This window comes from Phodopus roborovskii, unplaced genomic scaffold (assembly GCF_943737965.1).
Source record: "Phodopus roborovskii unplaced genomic scaffold, PHOROB, whole genome shotgun sequence".
Classification (NCBI taxonomy): Eukaryota; Metazoa; Chordata; class Mammalia; order Rodentia; family Cricetidae; genus Phodopus; species Phodopus roborovskii.
Genome location: NW_026125546.1, coordinates 2183293 through 2204290, shown reverse-complemented (window position 1 = coordinate 2204290; position 20998 = coordinate 2183293).

The window sequence follows — 20998 nt, the reverse complement described above, 5'->3', positions numbered from 1 at the left end:
GACACGGGGTGGGCTGTAGATTCCCTTTAATGAAGTGAAGCAAAGCTGGACAACTATAGCTGGTGTAGATAGTGTCAGAGCTTGATAGTGAAGATGTCCTATGGTAGGTGAGATAGGCTCTAGCTACCTCATCAGCTCTGTTACTCCCTTAGAGATGATGGAATTGTCAGTTTGGTGGGATCAGCAGTGGACAATTCCTTTGCCTGTAGGGAGATGAAAGCCTTTAGCATAAGCATGATTTGGTTTGAATTGGCTATTGATTCTATCTTTGTGGTTATCAGTCTTAGCTCTTTCAAGATGGCTACATGTGATAGGAGGATATGAAAGGCATACTTGGAGTCTGTGTAAAGGTTTAGGGATTGTCCCTGCACAAGTTGAAAGGCACTAGTAAAGGCTATTGGTTCAGCCTGTTTATTTGTGGTCCTGGCCGGGATGGCCTGTGCCTCAACTACCTTTTGGTGTCTGAGACAATGGAGTATGCAGCTTTTAGGACTCTCTCATGTATGAAGGAGATGCTAACTGTGTACCAGTGTAGGTAATGCATCCTCCTGTATGTGTGAAGGATGAGGTAGTAGTTCTAGGGATTTGATGCAAAAAGTGAGGGATTATCCTAGGATTGGTCAGAGGAGGAGGTTTGAGATTCTGAAAGGACTATACTGCTGCAAGGTTAAGTTGGTATCCTCTGTTAGCACTACCTGAAGGGAGAGAATTTGGGAAGGGGTCAGTGTTCAGGGAGACCTTTTTATGTTAGGAGATGGGATATGTTATGAGAGGAAAAAACAGTAGTAGGTGACCCAAAAGTTAGTTGTTCATTTTTTATTTAATAATTAGAAGTTTGGCCATGGCTAGATGGGCAGGGTACCTATCCTTGGGCAATAAGGTCCCATGTTTTTAACATGTGAAGGCTGCAAAGTTAGTGGCCCAGGGACCTGAGTCATATTCCTCCTTTGCTGTGATACATATATATATATATATATATATATATATATATATATATATATGAGAGAGAGAGAGAGAGAGAGAGAGAGAGAGAGAGAGAGAGAGAATAGATAGGTATAATTCCAGGGGATGGAGGAGAGCCTGTTAACGTTTATGAAAGGGCTTGGCAATGATTGTGAGGAGAGGCTCATGTAAGGGATCAAGGGTGACCTTATGGAGGGGGCAAGCAAGAAGGGAGAAAGAAGAACTCTAAGAGCATAGGAATCCAGTCACCCCTAAGAAGGATATAATTTTGTCTTCAGTGGTGAAGACTGTGAGGGATTACATTAGGTATTTTCTATGTAAAGTAATGGCTTTGAGAGTTGGGGTAAAAGTTAGTCTCAAGTAAGTATGTGGACTGTTAGGGGAAATGCAAGACCCAGACAATAGCAGTATTTGTCCAAATGCTAGGAAAAGTCCTTCACTAAGAGTCAGAGTAAACAGCATTTTGATCTTGGACTTCAAAGTCTCCATAATTGTGCTTTAGAAATGTCTGTGCTTCAGGACCTGGCAATTCTGCTCTTAGGCATATACTCAAATGATCCACATTCATGCAACAAGGGCATCTGTTCAACTATCTTTATAGCAGCATTATTTGCAATAGCAAGAACCTGGAAACAACCTAGATGCCCTGTAACTGAAGAATGGATAAAGAAGATGTGACACATTTACACAATGGAATATTACTCAGTGGGGGGAAAAAACATGAAATCTCGAAATTCTCAGGCAAATGGATGGAACTTGAAGAAACCATTTTGAGTGAGGTAACCCAGTCACAAAAAGAGGAACATGGTATGTACTCACTCATATATGAATTTTAGACATAGAGCAAAGGATAACCAGCCTATAATTCATACCGCCAGAGAAACTAGGATACAAGGAGGAACCTAAGAGATTCATACAAGGTCCCTCACAGAAAGAGAAAGGAACAAGATCTCCTGAGCATATTGGGAGTGGGTGGTAGGGCAGTGAGTGGAGAGAGAGTTAGGAGAACGAGAAGGAGAGGAGAACATGTGGGTCTAGGATGATTGTGTCAGGGGACGAGGGAGCCTTTATAGGTTTGAAGAGAAAACTGACTCTAGAGAAATGTCCAGAGACCTACAAGGATGACCCCAACTAACAATTTCAGCAATAGTGAAAAGGCTACCATAAATGTCCTTCCCTGATAAGACTGATGACTAACTTATCTACCATCATAGAGCCCTCATCTAGTAGCTGATGGAAACAGAAGCAGACTAAACACTCAGCTGAACTGGAATCCAGAGAGGAAGAACAAAACCAGGCTACAGAAACCCACAGAGACAGCTGACCTGAACAAGGAGGAACTAATGGATCCCCAGACTGATAGCTGGGAAACCATCATTGCACTGACTCTGATCCTCTGAACATGGGTCTCAGTTAGAAAGCCTGGGCAGTTTAAGGGACCTCTGAGAGTGGAACCAGGATGTATCCCTGGTTCATGAAAGGACTTTGGGAGAACATTCCCCATGGAATGATACTCCCCTAACCTAGAGACAGGAGGGAGGGCCTAGTCCCTACTCCAAATGACTTGACAGATTTTGTTGATCCCTTCTGTGAAGGGGGGGATGGAATAGGAGGGTTGTATTGGGGGGGATGGGAGGGAGAGAGGGAGGAAGGAAGAGAGAGGGAGGAAAAGAGAGGGAACTGGGATTGATATGTAAAATAAGAAAAATAAATAAATTTTAAAAAAAGAAAAAAAAGACATGTCTGTGGTTTAAGTCGGCCAGTTACAGCATTTTATTGTATTAGTATAGGCAGACTGACACTATAAAATCCATACCATTATAAAGAGCTTCTGCAGAATTATGCACAAAAGTGCCTTACCAATTGAATTAACATTGCAGGAGAAAGATATCTCTATCTCCCTTCACTATGATGACTGTGTTTTTGATTTTGTTGTATTGATTAGGAACAAAAATTAAAGAGGTTTTGTCTACACTTGGACTAAAAAGCTTTCTCAAGCTGACAGAAGATCAGCTGTTAAGTTGAACAAAGAGAAAGTTGAACCAAGAATTGAGAATCATGAGGTGTTGGAAAGTGTGCAGTCTTCATTAGCAACCACAAATATCCCCACAGAGACTGCACTCAGTGCAGTTACACATACAGGCTATAAAAGGAGATGAGAGCATAAACCAAAGATTTTGGTTGAGTTGACAGAGCTATTGGTGGAATCTTTCATAAGGGTCATATGTTTTCATTTCTCTTGATGAGGTTATGAGAAAGTATAACTTGAAAACCACTAAAGATGAAGTTCAGGGCTTACATTTGGCCCAGGATCCAGGGCCTGAGGGAATTGTCATCACGTGTTCATATAGTGTGTTTCTGGAAAAAAACGATGTGCCTATGTGCTTTATTAACAGCATTTACTAAAGACAGACGTTCCTCTCCACCCTGACCTTGAACCTGCATCTGCTAGTGTTATATAGGTTTGGAGTGAGAGTGAGAGTTAGCTTTAAGGGGTCATGGACAGGTGGGGGATCCTGACATGCAAAGTTTGCTTTGTGCTGTGTTAGTTTTGTTGAGGCTAGGTGTGTTCACATAGGTCCCCTATTCTCTCTCAATGGGAAGCAGGTGATTGAGTGTGAAGTGAGGACTAACAATACATAGGAATAACAATAATGTGTTCCACTTGATCAAGAGCACATGGTCAGTGAACAAGGTTTGAAGCAGAAAGTGTCAGAAATTAACGGGTAGAAATTTTCAATGAGTATGTATGTATTGACTTCTGTGAACACATCTAGTCAGAACAGAAGCTGTCTCCTAGTAGGAATATGCACAGTTATGTAGCATAAATACACAAGATCTTTGTCTTCTGTCTTGTTCTTCTTCTGTCTTCTGTCTTGTCTCTTCTTCTGTCTTCCAGTGGATATAAAGCCCAAACCTACAATAGCCTTATAAAAGATGACTATGTCTATAGGGAACAACCACATGTCTGTATCATCCCTGCAAAGATAGAATTTTATTTCTATTCTTTCATAGAAAATATCACAGCATCACTATCATAAGGCATAGTGATTTAAGGAATGCTGTGATATTATGGGGAAATATTGAGAATTTCATATTATTTGGGAATTTTCCTTCATTGTCCTATTGTTTTAATACTTGTCGGTTTTCAAAATTTGTGTTTTGTTCTTGTTTGTCTTATTCTAAATAATCATACTTATATCTAATTATTGCTACCTTTATCCCTCTCATAATAATTTGAGCCCATTTCTTTTTTATCTGGAGGATATTGCTAATTGATACCTTTCTTTCTCACAGGTGTTGCTATTGAGAAAAATGCCATTAATAAGATTAAATCAAAATGTGGGTCTAAGGCTCATATTTAAATTAGAAACCAATTACCAATCTTTAAACAGAACCAGAGACTGTGAATATGTGATTTTTTGGCATAAAAGTAATTTTAAGGACACAAATCACACATAGATATAGGTAGGCAAATGTTTATTTGAAACCTTTGATGGTCCTGTTTTGAAACCAATAGCTACTTTTCACTTCATATTCAAGATAATGAGTGGTAATGTGATGGAAACGGAAACGACTTCCCCTGCAACCACATGGGAAGGATCAGCAATGTTTCTTTAATTTGTTTTCATCAAATTACTCTTTACATCTATGAATTGGCAGCTGCTTTAAAGAAATATTAAGTACTAAGACACCTACATGCAGTAGTTATAGCAATCAAATGATTCCTTTGACTATAGAAAGCAAAAGTCATAGATTTGGGGCTGGAGAGATAGCTCAGTCAGTAAAGCACTTGCTGTGCAATGACACAGATGTGAGTCATATCCCTGGGACCCTTATAAAAACCTGACACAGTGGCACCAGCCCCAGGCTCAGTGAAAGACCCTGTCTCAAAGAATAAGGTGGAGAGTGATAGAAGAGGATCCCTGATGTTGACATACAGGGCATGCCCTCCCCCTCTCACACACACAGATACACACTTATAATGCTTTACTTGATCATCTATCTGTTTTAATGTTTCACAGGGCTGATAAAATTAAAGATAGTGCTTTAGAAAGCATTAGAAAGTGCTTTCTTCTAGTGTTCCATGGATAAAGCAATAGGGAATGTGCTCACAATTTATTTGGTATTTTTGTTTTTATTCACTGCTGCATGATAAAGCCTAGATGCTGTGTACACAAATCTTACCTTACAGTTGTACATCAGCATTGAAGTACATTATTGTTTACGAATGACACCTTTTAGAGTTGTGTTGTATACAATCTATCCCACCAAACTTGGTGACTCTGAACACTATTTGTTGGTTAAATGAATGAACAAATGAAACAAGTTAAGAACCACCTTACCAGGAGTATATAGGGAAATGAATAATACAGTCAGATTTAGAAAGACCTTTTAAAGAGAGGTATAACATATTATACCAATGTACTAGGATTATGAGTAGTTTTCTCATCAGCCTGGTCCCACAGCCACATCAGCCCCAAATAACACACAGAGACACTGTATTAGATATAAAGCTGTTAGCCAGTTGCTAGCGTTTCTTATTGGCTAGCTCTGTCTTAAATATTAACCCATTTCTATCAATCTACGTATTTCCACATGGTCTTATCTTATAAGAGAGAGGATCCGGACCTCTACTCTCTTGGTCCTACATGTTGACTCTCCACCTACCTCTCCCTGAATCCTCCTTGTCTCCTAGTCCTGCCTATCTTGCTTTCCTATTGGCCAACAGGGCTTCATTCATTAACAAATTCAAAGGTGCAGAAAATATGTTCAAGAAAATCACACAAGAAAACTTTCCAAACCTAAGGAAAGACATGCCAATGAAAGTATAAAAAGCTTACAGAACACCAAATAGAGTGAATCATATTTAAAAAAAATTTCCCTCAACACATAATAATCAAAAAACTAAACATACAGAATAAAGAAAGAATATTATGAGCAGCCAAGAAAAGGCCCAAGTAATATATAAAGGAAAACCTATCAGAATTACACCTGGCTTCTCCATGGAAACTCTGAAGGCCAGAAGGTCCTGGATAAATATTCTACCAACACTAAGAGACCACAGATGACTGCCCAGACTACTATACCCAGCAAAGATTTCAATCACTATAGATAGAGAAACCAAGATATTCCATGACAAAACCATATTTAAACAATACATATCAACTAATCCTGAAAGACCTCCACTATGCTTATTGCCTGCTTGAGCTGCTCTCATTAATTGCCAAGGTCAAGTTATGAGAAAAGTACAGGAGGGAACCAGGTGCTGCTCTCATCCAACGCCAACCAGATATCTGTGGTCTGCAGCTTGGACTAAAGCAAGGTCAGCAGGACAGTATCCAGGATGCTAAGATAGTCATAACTGAATTCTTTGTATTCTTTGTGCCCAACCCGAATAACCAACTGTCCTTGGTTAACTACAACTGCTACATTTAGATGAAACAATGAAGTCCCTGTAACCATGCTTCTGCTTCTGAAAGCCTGCTTCTTGCCACACCAACCTTATATAAACTGCATATGCTTTAACCAGGCACGCTCTCTCAGTCTCTCGAAAGACTTAGGCGTCCATAGGTACCTGTGTGTAAACAATAAATAACCTCTTGCACTTGCTTCCAGTGGTCTGGTCTTGTCTCTTGGGGGCAAGGGCCTTCCCCACTGACAGGCTCCAAACTCTTGGGGTATGCTGGGGTCTTTCAATCCAACCCTACAGAAAGATCTGGAAGAAAAACTCTAACCCAAGGAAGTTAAATACACCCACAAAAACATGGGCAATAAATAATCTCACTTTACAAACAACCAAAAAAAAAAAAAAAATGGGGGGAAATCCACACACAATACCACTACCACCAACAAATCCAAAACAAACAAGAATTAACAATCAATGACCATTAATATTCCTCAATATTAATTCTTAACTCACCTATAAAAAACACAGGCTAAGAGAATGGATATAAAGGCAGAATCCATCCTTCTGCTGCATTCAAACACATCTCAACTTCAAAGATAGATGTAACCTCAGAGTTAAGAGTTGGGAAAAGATTTTCCAATCAAATGGAACCAAGAAACAAGTGGGTGTAGCAATCCTAATATCTAACAAATTAGATTTTAAACTAAAATCAATCAAAAGAGATGAAGAAAGTCATTTCATATTCATCACAGGAGAAACCCATCAAGATGAAGTCTCAATTTTGAAAATCTATGCCCCAAATACAAAGGCACCCATGTTCATAAAAGAAACATTACTAAAACTCAAATTGCATGTAAAAACCCCACACACTTATAGTGGGAGATATCATCATTCCACTCTCAACACTAGACAGGACCACCAGACAGAAACTTAACAAAGAAACAAGGGAACTAACAGAAGTTATGACCCAATTGGTTTTAACAGACTTTTATGGAACATTCCATCCAAACACAAAAGAATATATACCTTCTTCTTAGCACCACATGGAACCTTCTTTAAAATTGACCACATAGTCAGCAATACAACAAACCTCAATAGGTACAAAAATTTTTGAATAGCCCCATGTATCTTATCAGATCACCATGACTTAAAGTTAGAATTCAGCAACAACACAAATTGCAAAAACCCTACAAACTCATGGATATTGAACAATGCCCAATTACACCATTCCTGGGTCAAGGAAGAAAGAAAGAAAGAAATTAAAGACTTCCTAGAATTCATACCCAACATACCCAAATTATTGGACACTTTGAAAACAGTATTAAGAAGAAAGTTCATAGCATTAAGTGCCCACATGAAGAAACTGAAGAATAGTCACGTTAGAGAAATAACAGCATAACTGAAAGCCCTAGAACAAAAAGAAGCAAATTCACCCTGGAGAAGTACAAGCCAGGAAATATTTAATTTGAGGGCTGAAATCAATAAAGTAGAAACTAGGAAAACAACACAAAGAATCAATGTAACAAAGAGTTGGTTCTTCAAGAAAATCAACAAGCTAGATAAACCTCTATCCAAACTAACCAAAAGGCTGAGAGAGAACATGCAAATGAACAAAATCAAAAATGAAAAGGGGGAGATAACAATGGACACTGAGGAAATCCAGAGAATCTTCAAGTCATACTTTGAAAACCTATACTCCACAAAACTCGAAAATTTAACAGAAATGGATAATTCCCTGCAGAGATATCACTTACCAAAGTAAATCAAGAACAGATAAGCAATTTAAATAGACATATGCCCCCTAATAACAGAGAAGCAGTCATCAAAAATCTCCCAAGCAAAAAAAAATCCCAGGACCAGATAGTTTCAGTGCAGAATTCTACCAGAAATTCAAAGAAGAGCTAATGCCAATCCTCCTCAAAGTGTTTCACACAATAGAGGCAGAAGGATCATTGCCAAAGTCTTTTTTGAGGCTACAGTGAACTTGGTACCCAAACCATACAAAGACACACTAAGAAAGAGAACTACAGACCATTATCCCTCATGAACATTGATGCAAAAATACTCTATAAAATATTGGCTAAATGAATCCATGAACACATCAAAGAAATCATCCATCATGACCATGTAGGCTTCATCCCAGGGATGCAGGGATGGTTCAACATACAAAAATCTATCAATTTAATCCACCATATAAACAAACTGAAAAAGAAAAATCATATGATCGCCTCACTAAATGCTAAAAAGGCCCTTAACAAAATGCTACACCCCTTCATGATAAAGGTATTGGGGAGATCAGGGATAATAAGAACACACCTAAGCATAATAAAAGCAATAAACAGCAAGCACTAAACTGAAAGGAGAGACACTCAATGCAATTCCTCTAAACTCAAGAACAAGACAAGGCTGTCCTCTCCATATCTCTTCAATATTGTACTTAGATTTCTAGCTAGAGCAATAAGAAACCAAAAGGAGATCAAGGTGATATAAATTGGAAAGGAAGAAGTCAAACTTTCACTATTTGCGGATGATATGATAGCTTACATAAGTAACCTGAAAAACTCTACCAGGGAATTCCTACAGTTGATAAACACCTCCAGCAAAGTAGCAGGATACAAGATAAACTAAAAAAAAAAATCAGTAGCCCTACTATATTACAGATGATAAAGGGGCTGAGAAAGAAATCAGAGAAATATCACCCATTACAATAGCCACAAACAAAATATCTTGGGGTAATACAAACCAAACAAGTGAAAGACCTATATAATAGAACTTTGAGTCTTTAAAGAAAGAAATTAAAGAAAATACCAGAAAATGGAAAGATCTCCCATGCTCTTGGATAGGTAGGATAAACTTAGTATAAAATGGCAATCTTGCCAAAAGCAATCTACAGATTCAATGCAATCCTCATCAAAATCCCAGCACAGTTCTTCACAGACCTTTAAAGAACAATACTCAAGTTTATATGGAAAAACAAAAGACCCAGGATAGCCAAAACAACCCTGTACAATAAAGGAACTTCAGGAGGCATCACTATCCCTGACTTCCAGCTCTATTATGGAGCTATAGTCCTAAAACAGCTTGTTATTGACACAAAAATAGACAGATAGACTAATGGAATTGAATTGAAACTCTGATATTAACCCACACACCTATAAATACCTGATTTTTGACAAATAAGGTAAAATTATATAGTGGAAAAAAGAAAACATCTTCTACAAATGGTGCAAGCATAACTGGTTGCTGACCTGAAGAAGACTGCAGATAGATCCATGTCTATTGCCATGCACAAAACATAAGTCCAAATGGATCAAAGACCTCAACATAAATCCAGCCACACTGAACCTCTTAGAAGAGAAAGTGGGAGGAACCCTTGGAAGAATTGGTACAGGAGATCACTTCATGAACATAATTCCACTAATAGACACTTGAGTTTTAACAATTAATAAATGGGACCTCCTGAAACAGAGAAGTTTCTGTAAGGCACACAAGACAAAACAGCAGCCCACAGGATGGGAAAAGATATGCAGCAATCCCACATCTGACAGAGATATACAAAGAACTCAAGATGCTAGTCACCAAAACACCAAATAATCCAATTAGAAAGTGGGGTACAGGACTAAATAGAGAATTCTCAATAGAGGAATCTAAAATGACTGAAAGACAAACTTGTACAGCCACTTTTGAAATCAGGAAAATAGGAAATCAGTCTACCTCAAGACTCAGCAATTATTCTCTTAGGCATATACCCAAAAGATGCATATCTATACAACAAGGACATCTGTTCAGATATGTTCATAGCAGCATTATTTGTAATAGCCACAGCCTGGAAGCAACCTAAATGCCCCTCAACTGAAGAATGGATAAAGAAGATATGGTCCACTTACACAATGGAGAACTACTCAGTGGGGGGAAAAAATGGAATCTTGCCATTCACAGGAAAATGAATGGAACTAGAAGAAACCATCCTGAATGAGGTAACCCAGCCACAAAAAGACAAACATGGTATGTACTCACTCATATATGGATTTTAGACACAGGGTAAAGCATCACCAGCCTACAATTCACACCGCCAGAAAAGGTAGGAAACAAGGAGGAACCTAAGAGAGACATATATGGTCCCCTGGCAAAGGGGAAAAGGACAACATCTCCTAAGCAAACTGGAAGTGTGGGGGGAGTGGAGAGGGGGTTCGGAGCAAGAGAAGGGGAAAGGGGGGGAGACATGAGGGAGCAGGAAGATTGAGTCAGGGAAAGAATAAAGGAGAGCAAGAAAGACAACACAAGAGAGAGAGCCATTATAGGTTTAAAGAGATATCTGGCACTAGGGAAATGTCCAGAGATCTATAAGGATGACCCCAACTAACAATCTAAGCAAAAGTAGAGAGGCTGCCTTAATTGTTCTTCCCTGATAATGAGATTGATGACTATGTTATATGTCATCGTAGAGCCTTAATCCAGTAGCTGGTGGAAGCAGAAGCAGACACCCACAGCTAAATGCTGAGCCGAACTCTGTTATATTTCATAAGAAATTCCTACATTGTTTTTCAAAGTGTTTCTTTCATTTTGTATTTCTGTCACCAATGGATGAGAGTTCCTGTTGCATGCATAGGGATGTGGTCAGTGTTCTGGGATTTGTGATTATCTTTATTGGCTGATAAAAGATTATTTGGAATATCTTTTCATATCATTTTATGTCATTCTTTATCTTCTTGGGTGAGTTATCTGTTGAGATCTTTGGCTCATTTTTTTATCGTACTGTTTTTGTTATTGTTAATTTTTATTCATCCCTAGTTTATTTCATATAATAGTCTTTTATCAGATGTTTCTTTTGTAAGTAGCCTCTTCTAGTCTGTCTCTTCATTCTTTGGACAGTATCTTTCACTGAGCAGAAAACTTTAATGAAGTTAAAAAATCAGTTATTTCTTTCACAGAATAAGTTACATTGTATTCAAATGGTTAGCCAAACCTATGAACTTCCAGATTTATCCTGTTAGGAATGCCGTGGTTTTGTTTTACATTTAGCTCTTTGATTTATTATTTATAATATTTGAACCGCACCCTTTTAAAAAGAGGACCCAGAGATACATGCTTAAACATTGGCCTTTGATGCTTATTATAATATATAGATGTGTATACACATGCATAAAGACATAAAGAGAACCTACTGTGTCTGTTGTTGTTGTTTATATGTATATGATTTCATGGCTGGCCATTTTATATTGGATAAATAATTAGGGGCTTCATCCCTGGAAGAAGCTAATTCTCCCTCTTTCCGCAACTATTAGTCACCTGTAGTTCTTTGTCTAGGGGCAGGGCCCCATGAGATTACCCTCTGACAAAAAGAAGCTATCAATTTTAAAGAGATTTGTAGGGTTTGAGAGGAAGGAAAAGGAAGGGGGAATTGATGTATTTCTATTTTAATTAAAAATACATTTTCAAAGTTTCCCTTTGTCACAATTTCACCTGTTGTAGCTGTGTGATTTTTCTTTTCTTTTTCTTCCTTTCATTTTTTTTTTTTTTTTGTTCATGTTTACTAAAGTTTAGGGGAACCCCAGGAGACTTTTTAGTAACTGTGAGAGTTAGGCTGGTTCATACTAGGAGTCAATTTCCACTATAAAATACTGGAAACAAGTGTATTTTATATCTCTAATACAGACTATCATCTGGATGGTCATGAGCATATTGTCGTATGAAACAAGGACCTTCCAAATGTTTTCTCCACAGGTAAGAAGAATATGCTCTCTTGAATGCTTACATAAATTCACTGGAGAGGAATGACATTCAGATACAAAACACCAAAAATGCAGGCGGATTTTCAAAGTGCTTTCAGTATCACACACTTGAATTTTTGAATCAGGTTATGGATGTATTTGTAAATGCTATTATTAGCTACATAGAAGCTATAGCTGTAATTTTAATACAATGAGTTTAATGGACTTTTAAGAACTATAAGATAAAAGAGAGAGTGTGGTTATTTTTATCCTTTCAAATGCTTTTAAAGCATATATGTGTTAGATGATAAACCCTAGAAGAAATAGGTAAACCTTGATGAATAGTAATAAACGTGATGATAATGTAATAAGAGATCAACTACCTTTAAGCTACTTCTCACAATCCACTGATATGCTTAGAAATTCTGTTAGTTTTTCCTCTTATTTGAAGGATAACTAAAGCAGAATCCTGGAAGCCTATAAGTTTTACTGTTCTTCCTCCATCAATATTTATTGGCGGTCCTTGTCTGCAATGGAAAAGAAAACTGTCTACAGTTATGTTGACAAAAATGTAGAGTGGATACAAGAAGTATACCAGAGAGCTCTTCAATCATGTTGGCTATCTATGGGGAATATGAACAATTAGGTCTATGGAACACACATCCCAGATTCTCATTTACAGATAGCTCCTGCTTCCTTAGGCCTGTGCTGTGGAGTCCTCTAAGTATCACTGCAGCTGCTCCGTATTTCATTGACTTCTCCTGTGATGTCATTTGCACAGGGCTTTTTGCCCTGAGATGGGCATTGTGATTGGCAATACTCCCAGGATTGCTACCAATGCTATCACACTACAGGGACAGGTAACAGTGTGTGTGTGTGTGTGTGTGTGTGTGTGTGTGTGTGTGTGTGTGTGTGTGTGTGTGTGTGTATTATGAATGGCTGTAGAACCCCTTGGTCCTGGTTCTCTCTGTAGAGACATTTTATTGGAAGGCACTGGCTGATAGTAGCCAATGACGTTATGTCACCATCCCTCTTCCTTTGCTTTACTTCCCCTCTTCCTTCCCTAGCCTGACCTGACCTAGTACCTGGGCCAATCTGGACAAATGCTCTTAGTACAGCCTTGTTCCTTCTTTCTCTATTGCACACAGCTGAGTCCTCTCTGGGAGGACTTCAACTTCACCCTCTTGCATATCTGTGAACAGTCTAAGTCAGGTCAATTCTTTGAGGGCATCAGGGCAAGACTTGTGGAAAACTCATCCATGGATAAAATAAGAGTGCCTTCCTAAGAAGGCTACCATTTGAAATTAAAGGACTACCATAAAATCCCCTAAATCTAGTATAAACTACGTTATCCAGAAGCAAATATAAGAAAAAGTAAAAGAAAAATTCATTGCATAAAAAAAACTAGGACAGGGAATATATGCCTCAATGATACTGGATCCAATTGAAAAATGCTTTTAGTTTTCAGCGCACACTATCAGTCTGAGCTAACACCAGTTGTACTATGAATCTTCTATAAGATTTTTACCAACTTTAATAAATTTGTTTCAGATGTTCTTGAACTTTTGATGCTTTTATAGATTATCTCCCACCAATATTTCTAAAGACTTACCTTTTGGAAAATATAACAGCAGAGACTCCTGGTACATGAGGCCATCAACTCTAATCATCTGTGGCTCTAACTTTAATAGATAACTCTTGTCACCAAGAATCACCCCATGCCAGGGGATTCCACAGCTTAATTTCTCTTTCCGTCACTCTTTTCAAAGTTCTATCAGCTCATAGGTAGATAGATATACCATAGTGATTCCAAGTGTTGATGCTTTTAGGGACAACCCCCAAGCTGTGATTAAATGTCTAACTTCCTGTTAGGAGTATGTGTTTTCACCTGCCGGTCTGGTCCCTCTGCCATGCCATCCCCAATTAATACACACAGACTGTATTTGATATTATGTTGTTGGCCAGTTACTTGTTTCTTAACGGCTAGCTCTGTCTTAATTATTACCTCATTTCTATTAATCTAAGTATTTCCATGTGGTCTTATCTTACTGGAGAGAGGGGCTAGCATTCTCTCTCTGTCCTCCATCTTGGAACTCCTCCCTACTACTACCTCTCTCCTCCTAGTCTCCTAGTCCAGCCTATCATACTTTCCTATTAGCCAAGAGTGCTTTATTCATTAACGAGAACCATATTTACAGAACAGCATCTCCCATCAACATCCCATTCTTTGGAGGGGTGTGTAAGAGACCATCCATGGCTTCACAGACAGTCAAAATTATCTTGTTCAGGTCAGCTGTTTCTGTGGGTTTCTGTAGCCTGGGCTTGTCCTCCCTCTCTGCATCTAGATGCAGGTTCTCATAGTTCATGAGCTTCCACTAGCTTGGGTCAGCTGTCTCTGTGATTTCCCCCATCATGGTTCAAGTCTATCACTTTCTTGCTCTTTGCATTGTTTGCTTTTCATCATTGATGGTCGGTATCTATTGGAGAGTGTCTTTCTTGTTAATTCTGAAAGATATGTTGGTGAGCATAGAATTCACGGTTAATTCTTTCAGAAATATAAATATATTCAGAAAATAAATTTGTGTTCAGATAATAAATGTGTTCAAATAATAAATTTGCAGTCAAAAGGATTATGTTTACTCTAGGAAACAGACTACTTTATCAGGGTATTTTCTAATCTCTTCATGTATAGTTTTTTTTTAATTTTAATTTCTATTTCTTTTACTGAGTACTTATTTGGGATTACCCTATTTAGACTTTATTCATCTCCTTAGATTTGAGATTTTATATCTTTCTTCAGTTCTGAAAATTTCCAGGAACTATTTAAATATTGGTTTAGCCCATTTTCCTTCTTAGAGACACCCATGGTATAAACATTTAATCTTTTAGTAATGTCTCATAGGTTCCCAAAACTTTGTTCATTCTCTCTGGTGTGGGTTTCTGATGTTCAGGTTGGGTAAATTCTATTATGGATCCTCAAACTCACCAATTCTATTCTCTGTCATCTCAACATTACCAGTACTAGTCCTATTAATTGCAAGATTTTTAAATATTCCATTATGGACTCTTTTGGGGGGGAGTGAAAATTTTTTTATACTCTGCTCCTTATGGTTTGTTGGCATTGTGTTTTCATTAATTTCAAAACAGTTTATAATTGCAGATTGAGTCATGTTGTACTGTTCCTTTCAAGTTATTGTCAGCTAGCCCTACTATCTGATTCATGATGGTGTCAATAGTGTTGGTGTTGTATGACTTTTCCTGGGGAGATATGAGCAAACATTCATTGTCCCCAAGGTAGGTCACTGGTGACAGACCAAATGACCCCATTCATGTCCAGCTTGGTAAATCAGTGGCTTTGTTGGGGACACTTACAGGAGGAGCATCGGTGATTCAATGGCAATTTATTACTGAGAATCTCACCCTGGCATGGGTGATGGCTCTTTGCTTCCTTGAAGCTCCCTGTCCAACTTGTAGGCAGATCTGTTAAAGAGTTTCCTTTCCTCAGAAACTGTTTGCTATTTAAAAGTCATGCAAGTCTTTCCTGTCCATAAACTTCCTGAGTTTGGGTTTGGTAAATTTTCTGACTGTTACAGACTCATCTTTCTCTCCAGGAGGGACTGTTTCATTCTGGAGGAAATCAGTGCAGTTGGCATTGTATCTCTTTTGTTTCTTTCTTAGTTGTTGATTTTAGGCAGGGTCTCATAGTTCTTATGTACAGTATTCATTTTAATATGTCCCATGTTAAAATTGGGCTCATACCTGCTGTACAGCTGAGAATGGCCTGGAACTCTTGGGCATCTTGCCTCCACAGGTATGCACCTGGCTGCAGTGTCTTTTTAACATTCAGGTTTGTGTTTTTTTCTTTTTCTTGGGATGAAAGCTTTTTAAATTTAAATTCTGGACCTTTTCACCATTATGGTAGCAAACTCTGAGACTTATTTTTAAATGTTTTCTTTATCAAATATTCACCCTGTTGAGACTTACTAGCTAGGTCTTGGTTTACTCTTATGCACTGTGAATACAGCAATTATCTGATTTTCAGAGCCTTTGCAATACTAAGGATCACATTGCCCTTGCTGATTTGCACAACTGTGTCCAAGAAGCTGTTCTGTGCTAGGTTGTCCTAGCTGAGGAAGAAAGACTCCAAGTTCCAGGATTGCAACCATGTCCTTTTCTTTGTGGACACTCCCAGCCATGTGGCACTTGTGCATGGAAATGAGGACCTTTGGGGCCAGAAGGAAAGAAACACTTTCCTTTTCAATCCCACAGACAGTGGTGTGATCAATCCTGCAGTCGCCTTTTATTTCTTAGGCAAGTTTCTGTTTCTCTCTTATGCCTTTTACATTTACTTACCAGATTCTCACTGGATTTTAGTCTTACCATGAGATTTGCAGAAGCTAATGATGTATCTTAAAAGTATTCATCATTATACGGGCACCGCAAAGAATCTGAGGGTGTGTATGTTTCCACTATATGGAGATTTTGGAACAAGGAGAAACATAACTTTTTCATTTTATAAAAAAACTACCACAAATTAGTCTAAAGAGATGTTTTGTTAACTGTGATTTTGGTGAGTGTATATTAAATTATAAGTGGTGAATTCTAGTAAATCAGACATATAAGCAAAAGATATTTGTGTTTCAAAGTACTGATGGACAAATTATTTTCTGAGCATCACAAAAAAGGAGTTCATTAACACTCAGATAAAGACTTACTGTTTCTTGCCTGATTAGTAGCAGTGCTGAACTGAGCTAGATAAACTCTTGCAGGCTCCATGCAGCCACCATTCATCCTGCCAAGTAGTCAAGAGGTACTTTGAGGAATTTAGAGTTGAATGAGATTTACAATCTCTGTATCTCACAGCCACACTGTCCAGATGCAGCTCATGATACTCTCAGTGGCTCTGTGTGAGCCCCGGCACATTGTCTTTCCTAGATCCTTCTTGCTGAAGCCTCTTGTTGGTCCAGAGCAGAGAAAAAGTGGGAGCAGAAGTCCTCATAGTTATGATTTGAGGCTTCAAACATCCTGAGATACCACAGAGTAAGAAGATAACTTTGAAATGCATCTTAGGGAAGGCTGCCAAAGCTTCAAATTTAATGAAGGCCAAATTTCTTCTCACTGTCTGGAAAAGATTGTGCTCATCTGAAATACACACGCACACGCACACGCACACACACACACACACACACACTCATGCATGCATGCACACATGCATGTAAAAGCTAAATTTAGAATTCCCTAAGAAAGGCATGTGTTTCTTCTTCAAACATGTTAATACGTGAAAGATACCTCAATATCTTCTCTGAAAGAGGGTGCTGCTTGACGTGGAATCTTCAGAGTGGATGATAAAGTTGCTTTTGATAATGGAAGGGTAAGGAGGGTGTCTCCACTGTGTAGAATAGAGGTCATGACAGTGACAATACAGTGTGGGCAACAAGCAGTTGTGTCCAGTGAGGCTCGGGTTGACCAGGACTCCCACCGCCACCACTGTTATCACCTAGGCATGATTCCTCAGTGACGTGCTCCAACTTCACCAGAGTGAAGCTAAGGAATTCTGCAAAAACTGAACATGGATGTGAACTTCTCAGTGGCGCGAGTATGGTTGAGGAGTATCAGATACCAAGAAGTAAGAAATCCCTCAGGAATTAGACATGTTAGGAAGAGTTGGACTTTCCACACTACGGAGGCTGTCACACCCATATTTTAAGAAAAATGTCAGCTCTACTATCTGAAAATACAAAATTATCAACTGAGCAATGTGAAAGTTTTGTTTAACAGTTGTTTCTAAAGTATTTCCCTCCATAATAAAATGAAGCTGTGAGAGAATGTAGAGTGGCTTGGTCCATTACCAGAGTGTCAGCAAGATGAGTGGATCAAAAATGTGATAAAATTACTGGCAAGTGATCTTTTCCTAAATAACCATGGTGGTATTTCTGGCCCCATTTGTTTTAAGACCTTCTTCCTTGTCGTCACTCAGTGTCATCTATTTCTACTCTTTGAAATGGAATCTGCTGTTATCAGCAGTCATCTGAAATCCCACCCAACGCTCACCTATATTTAGCTAGGATTTAGTCATTGACCACACCTAATCATGGGTGGAAGAACACAATGGCAATTTTTTTTTCTAAAAACAGCAGGTTTGCTACTAAGTATGAAGAAGACAATGGGTACCAGTAGGCAGCTTACACTTTCTGTCACTAAGTTTTTGAAGAATCATGAAAGGCGTGAGAAAAAAAGATTCTAAAATTGATGTAGCATAATTTCTCCCAGTTTGTCCATCAGGCAAGAAGTTCTGTGCCTTGCTCAAGATTCTAAGCATGCTGCCTCATGCTCCATGCTGTACCTTTGCCTGTCAACTTTTCCTCCTGAAAATGTTTATTCAGCTCACTTTGCCTCTTATAGCTGCTGCCCTCTGTTGTAAGAAGTTTTGTTTTTCTTTTGGAGGGGAGATCACCCAGCTCCCACATAAATATATGGAGGCTTATGCTCAGTTATGAATACCCAGCCTTATCTTGACTTATTTCTAGCCAGCTTTTCTTAAATTAAATTAACCTGTCTACCTTTTCCATCTGGGCTTTTATCTTTTTGACTTTTGTATATCTTACTTTCTTTCTTACTCCGTGTCTGGCTGGGTGGCTGAGTGGCTGGCCCCTAGTTTCCTCCTCTCCTTGTTTTATCGTTGTTTCTCCTATTTATTCTCTCTGCCTGCCAGCCCCACCTATCCTTGCTCCTACTTGCTATTGGAAGTTCAACTCTTTATTAAGACCATTAAGTGTTTTAGATTGGCACAGTAACGCTGATTCACAGAGTTAAACAAATGTAGAACAAACAAAAGTCACACACCTTAAAATAATATTCCCCAAAAACCCTCTCTCTGTATAGCTTCATCCATGGGTATGGCACAACTACTGTAATCTCCAAATAACTGGTGACATAGCAGGAGATGATAGATTTTCAATAGGGGCCAAAAAGAATGGAGACACACGATATCATCTCTCGGCGTTACTGACTTTTATTTCCAAAATAAGCATCATAGGCCTGGAGAGATGGCTTGGCACTTCAGAGCACTAACTGCTCTTGTAGAGGGCCTGGGTTTATTTCTCACACACAAAGCAGCTCACAACCGTTCAGAACTCCTATTCCAAGGAATCTGACTCTGTCTTCTTGACTTCAAGGGTACCAAACACACATGAGGTACATATCCATACATGCACGCAAAACACTCACACACACAGACTAATAATTGTTCTTTAAAGAAAATTGCCATTGTATCACTGTTCTGATTGGTGATATCTGTGACCCACAGAATCAAGCTGTACCTAAGATCACAATGATATAAAAATAACCATTTCAGAATTTGGTAGCAGGAATAGGGTATGTCTGTGATAAACCTGTCCATGTTGTTTATTGTAGGAATGTGGAAGATGTGAAGATTTTGAAGTAGGAAAGTAGTTGAGTGCTGTAAGCAGTGCTTATGAGCTATTTGCATGACATCAGTGTTGACAGCCATGTGAACTATGGAGGCCTAGCTCAAGAGACTTCAGAGATAAACACAAACTTTAACAGCAGCTGGCCTAGAGGCATTCCTGTGACATTGTGACAAAGAAATTTGCTACCTTCTACTTTTGTCCTAAGAATTTGCTTGAGACTAAATTGAAAAATAATGGACTAATACAGCCTAATACTGGTTCTGTTGCAAGGTTGTAGTAATCCCTCTGATGCTGATCTACAATGAAAAAGAGCAGGTGGTACAAAAAGAAACACAAAAGTTGTGATTTGAAGACAAAAAATAGTAGAAAAAATTTAATGTTGATGGTTGAAAGAGATAAGATTAAGGAAAGGCAAACCTGCACTGGAGTGAAAGGAAGGACGCTGTCAGGGAAAGATGCCAAGCAGCTAAGATTCCAACTAATGAAAGGAAATCAAAGCTGCTACAAACTGACTCAAGGAAGCCAGACTCCATCCCAAGAAGAGATCAAAACTTGGAAGGTCGTTGCTTAAAGATGTGAAAATGAAATCTGGATTTCACTGGAGGCTACAGGTGTTAGAGGTATCTGAGCTATGGGATATTTTCCAAGGAGAGCTAAATACAAGGCATGGTACCAGCACCAAAGGAAGAAGGATATTGCAAGCAACAAAGCGAGAGGGGTGGAGCCAGTTGAGCTTCGGACATCAGACAAGGAGCCACAGGACTTGAAGTTGCTCTTCAGGGTTTCTGGCTTACTTTGCTCCAATATGTTCTCACTATGTCCCAATTATTCCCTTTTGGAGTGGCAATATATATTCTGTACCATTTTATATTGTAAGTATGTAGTTGCCTTTTGATTTTATAAGGGGTTACATTTAAGATATTGCCTTGAATCCCAGAAGACACTTTGAACTTACTTTTTATGTTGACTTTTAAAATTTAATTGGTTAATTTTTTATTTATTTTTTCAATTTATATACCAACCCTGGTTCCCCCTCTCTCCCATTCCCCCACCTACTTCCCCCATCCCAGCCTCCCTTCTATTCCTCAGAGGGGGTAACTCCTCCATTAGGTAGTCAATGGTTGTGATATATTATTTGTGACTTATTAAAGCTTGCTTGAGGATTCATAAAGCAAAGTCAGTCTTCTCAAGCTACAAAGATCAGGCAGAGGTGGTACACACCTTTAATACAGGGCTCCGGATTAAGAGGTAAATGGATCTCTGAGTCCAAGACCACCCTGGGCTACTAGACAATGAAATCAGAGCTCATGCCTTTAATCCCAGGATTTGAAAGATATAAAAGGTAGAGTCATTCAGTCTGAGAATTAATCTCTAGCCACACTGAGGAGAGCACAGCACTCTGATTGGATCTGAGAAGCAGTGAAATTGGGAATAGTTTGAGGATCACCCCTTTAGTCTGAGCTGAAGTAGAGGTAAGAGCTAAT